The following is a 5,296-nucleotide window of genomic DNA, read 5'->3' on the forward strand; positions in this document are numbered from 1 at the left end:
ACCAATACAGTAAAAATATACTCTAGGTGACTTGAAACAGTAAAAACAGAGAAATGAAAAGAAATGTAAATATAACAGTAACAAAATAATGAAATAATAAAATAAGCAATGAAAATATAGTAATATGAGATTAAAAGATGGGTGGGGAGGGAAGCAGGAAATGCAGGGGAGAGGTGGGGTCTGCACTTTGGTACTCCCCTATTGGGTCTCCAGTCCAATTGGCAATGCCAGGTCTTTAGACTCTTGTGGAAGGATGGAGGGTGGGCAGATCTTACCCCAGTGGCATAAGATTGTTCATCGGGTAGCCTGGACCCGTGCCATTAAGGCCTCAAAACCACCTCAAACTGCATTTGTAAGCAGGCCGGCATCCTGTGCAATTTGTGGACCAGAAGTATAATATGGAGCATTCTAGGAGCCCCAAAGATTGCTCACGCTGCAATTTGTACCAGCCGAAGCTTCTGAATGAATTTCAGGGGTTGCCCCATTGTTGTAGTTCAAGTGAGGGATGACTTGGTCTTGAGTGACTGAGTGCAGGGGATCCAGAGCCAGGAAAGGTCATAGCTGGTGCACAAAGGGAAGCTGTGCAAAGGCTCTCCTAGCCACATCTGCCACCTGCTCTTTGAGCTGGAGACATGGGTCCAGGAGAACCCCTAAGTTCTGAACTGGATCTGAAAAGGGTAATGCAACCCCATTCAGAACTAAAGATAACGAAAACCTGGATCTCGAGGCTCCGTGCACTCAGTTTTGCCAGGGTTCAGAAAAAGCCTATTGTTCCCCATCCAGGCCCTTACAGCTTTGAAGCACTGTGAGAGGGTAGTAACAACATCACTCAGATCACCAAGCATGGAGGCATGGAGATGTAGCATCAGCATACTGATATTTCAACCCATGGTCACAGATGATCTCATTTAGAGGCTTCATGTAGACATTTAAATAGGACTGAAGATATTTATATGTTCTTTTCTTGTTCTCCAATGATATAGTTTATGCAGTCCTACTGAGAAAGGTAACCTCCATGCTGAGAAAATTTTAACTTACGACCAACAATTCAAGACAAATTAATCAAGTCTTTGTTTCTTCCAAAAGAGTGAACTAAAAACCAGATTAAATATGAAATAGAAAGGCCTTCTATGGACATATGTAAATTCTGCACCACTTTCCACATACCTGTGAAAAGCACCGTCTACAAGTTATCAGTCAGAATGCCTGAAAAAAAGTTTTGTTATCTTGAGTTAGAAGATACTTTTTTTCATGTAAATAATGATACTTTTAATATTGAAAGCTGGACCAATACATCCATTCCTACCAGGGGTGGGCTTCAAAAATTTTAGCAAGGGATTCTCTGCCCGGTTGCTGGGTGGGCGTGGCCTAGTCGGCCTCCTGCACCGTGGCAGGGAGGGTCTTTTTGCCCTCCCTGGGCTCTGGAAGCTTTCCTCGAGCCTCTGGGAGGCCGAAAATGGTTTCCCCAGGCTCTGGAGGCCAGAAACAGGCCCATTTGTGCCCTTCCCAAACTTCCGGTAGGCCCGTTTTTGCCCTCCCTGAACCTCTGAGCATGCCCTGCACTTACCTCCATCCAAAACAGACTGTGTGGGGCTCCTGGGAGGGCTGGAGTAGGCGGGGCCATCCAGGAGTGGGATTTGGGGGTTTTCCAAACTTCACAGAATCTTAGCTAGAGGTTCTCCCAAACCCCTGCGAACCCCCCAGTAGCCCACCCCTGATCCCTACCTAAAGTAGACCATGGTGTAGACCTTTTAGCCTAGCTATTGGGACCAAAGTTCTCATTAAAAGTCCTAATTCGCTTAAGATATGCAAATCTAAAGAAGACACCTGTATATAGGTTGCTTTTATTCTTATCTATTGGCCTTACTCTCTCATATATTTATAGACTATGCATTAAGTTTGTCAAGAAGACAGTGCTATAGTAAAAGGGTGCCAGTAACACTGTCTTTTAGCACTGGCAAAACATGGCTAATTTTTGGTTTCAAGTAAGACAAAAGTGAATCTTTGCAGTTACACCTTAAAGGTTAACAGCATTTAGCAAGTCACTAAATGCCAAAGGAATAGGAGCCAACTCAGATACCTCATCATCCTTATAGTGCCATTTCCCAGGAAAAATTGCTTAACCATCATGTTACTATTTACCATTTTGTCTCAATCTCCAGCGTATGAGAGCAATATTTCTTTCTTTTTTTTCGATTTAAAAACAAACTTTATTCAATATAAAAAGATAAAAATTATACAAAAAGTTCTTAACTCTAAAAATACATTCAAAACTACTTATAAACAAACTAACAAACAGGATTACCTGTCTATAATATATAAATATGCAAATATATACATTAACCTTTGCTTCTTTTATCTTAATGACGGTGTGTATTTGTTACCTTTGGTTTCCTACTATATTTGACATTACTTTTTTTTCCATTTATTAATCCAATCATACTATCTGTCCCATACTTTGAAATACTGTGAGTCTTCCTTATCATTTAATTTTAAAGTTAATCTATCCATTTCTGCGCATATAAATATCTTTTGGATTATTGCTGATCTGTTGGCAACTGTTCTGATTCCAGGATTGAGCTAGGGTTACGAGAGCAATATTTCAATGTCTCTAGCAAAAACCTTCAATGAAGTTTGTAAAAAATGCACAGCCCTTCTTTAAAAATTGTATTTGGTTAAATAAGTGGCAGGGAGACAAGGATTCATGTTGCATTTGCATTGAACAAAGAACAGAAATCCAATGTTGAGCAATAAAAAATACAGTTCTATAATACTTGTGCAATACACTCTATGGATCAGAGCTGCCTTTCTGACACCCCACCCATAATTATAAATAGTTTGCATCATTAGATGTTTCTTATATACTCAATCAGCAATGTATTACGTACATTGTTGAATATAATAAACAGACTTGTGAAATCTTTTCATGAATATTGTAGAGTCAATTAAGCACTTCTTTGTTATATTTTGTTTGTCATGGTATCAAGTCTTTTTAATTTTTTGCAACTACCTTTAGCTTAAACAATAAAAATTATTATATCTTCATTACTTTATCATACATGTAACTATTTCATTCTTGCTAATAATTTCTTACATTCCAATATATTGGCAAATGTAAAAGATATTACAATCTAATGTTTTAATTTACAACCAATATGTAGATCTGTAATCTGAGCTATCACTAAAATAAAATATTTTTAAAAAATTCACTACTGTTATTTTTATTTGGAAAAAAATATTTTTGAGGACATATTAATACCAAATTAATTAGGTTGCAATATAGCTTATCCCTAATATGAGCACATTTGTCAATCTATAGTAAGCACATACACATATTTGTGACTAGAAGGAGAAACAGTATTTATTTATTTAATTTTACTTAGGCATCCACATGGTTTTAATCAATTCTGGACAGTTCACATCATAAAAATAATATACAAACATTAGAATATATTTACAAGCAAAAAAAAAGAGCATGTTGCAAATATACTGCTAAACATAGACCCTCAGCTGTGTTAAAAATTTAAATGTTTATAGAATAAGTACACTAACTGCTTATAGAGCAGTGTTGATACTGATATGGTCAACTGTTTATGTTATATAAGAAGAACTCATAAAAATGGCCTGTTCCAAACAAAATGGCATTTTGCAGCTGTTGAGGATAAATCCAAAATAACCCAGTCATCTTGCACATCAGACAGTGACCTCAGCTGTGTAAGGCAGCCCAAAGGGGTGCTTTATGCAACACAGGGGTGTAAGAAAAGCAACTCTCTTCAAATGACGAATGCCTCTGTTTCCAGCTTGTATAAGTGTTCTCAGAAGTTGCCCCTGGCTGTTATCTATCTTTATCTCTTCATGAAGCAAAGTGTGCATGCCCATAGGAGAGGAAGCTGGAAAAATCTTCCAAAGCAACAGGATGAACCTTGCAAAAAGACTTGTCTGTAGGTTTGAAGAGAAATAATTTGCATTGTCACACAATGGTGTAGGGCCTCTTTCTAATGCTTTAGACACCTAACAAAAGGGAATATTAATGACAGGGCATTCAAAAGATTTCAGGCCTCCTAGCCTATTATGTTAGTATACCTGCAAAAAGAGTCTGAAAAAATAAGACTGTATCAAGGGCTTATCTAACCCACCACTTAGTTCTCACTAAGGGGAGCAGAGGTTCTAAAATAGGATGCCAGTGGAAATGCAACCTCCCACAAGTGTATTTTCTCTCTTGAAAATGAGAAACCTCCAAAAATTGTATTAAAAAACGGAGCAAGTCAAACTGAAGACGCTGACCAATATAAGGAGGGCAGAATCCGTCATTTAAGAAGCTTAAAGGATACATCAAAAATAAAAACCTAAACATGCTTATAAAAAAAATATAGAAAATGTAAACAATATACTACAAAGTGAAAACAATAAAAAGCATATTTAAAAATGAGCGTCTAAAAGAAGGGGCAGGAGAGCACAAAAGGTTAATATTTGGAAAATTAGATCTACCAAGTAACAAAGCACTTTAATAACATGGTAAACTAGGTGCTCAGGAAATCTAGTTTATAGCACAGGTTATCGTCAGATGAATTTTGTATGCTACTGCACAGAACTTGGAAACATACATTGAGGCAGGATTGGTATCTGAAACTAAAAGGATGGTATAAAATTAGCCAGTAAGTCATGGGTATTTATACCATATTTGTAAGCAAGAATTCTTTATCAAAAAATCCTTCTTCACCTTATATTTTTTAAAAAAATGCAAATGAAAATACTGTACAATTTGGTTTATGGGAGTACCTTAATCTGGTGAATAAAAAAGAAACTACTGTAAGTTCTCAAAAGAACTTAAAGAAAAGGAGGACACAGAATATTATATGATTTGGCATAAATGGTATAAGTGGTTGGAGGAAAGGAAAAATGAGGAAGAAAAATAGGGGGAAATGATAGAAACGTTAAAAAGTAAAGAAAGAATTTGTTTAAGCATATAAATTAAGAAATTGTTAAGAATGACGAGAAATATATTGTAAATAAAATGAAGGGGCCAAGTAGTAGATTGGAATAATACAAAGAGAAATAAGGAGAAATTGTGAATAACAAAGAAAGACCATCAAGAGTTAACTATAAAAAGAGTATTTATATAAATGTTGTATGTCTTGTATATTATGTTATAAAAATAATTTTTAAAAAATTTAAAAAAAGAAACTAAGTTCCAATATGACATATAAATTTAGGAATCCATATCGACCATATTGGACATGTTGCATCAGCTTCAATGCAAACATCCTTCCAGAGGGATTCTGAAATGGTCTCAAGA

Source organism: Pituophis catenifer, unplaced genomic scaffold, assembly GCF_029215685.1.
Source record: "Pituophis catenifer annectens isolate HBS135680 unplaced genomic scaffold, rPitCat1.0.hap2 SCAF_4, whole genome shotgun sequence".
Classification (NCBI taxonomy): Eukaryota; Metazoa; Chordata; class Lepidosauria; order Squamata; family Colubridae; genus Pituophis; species Pituophis catenifer.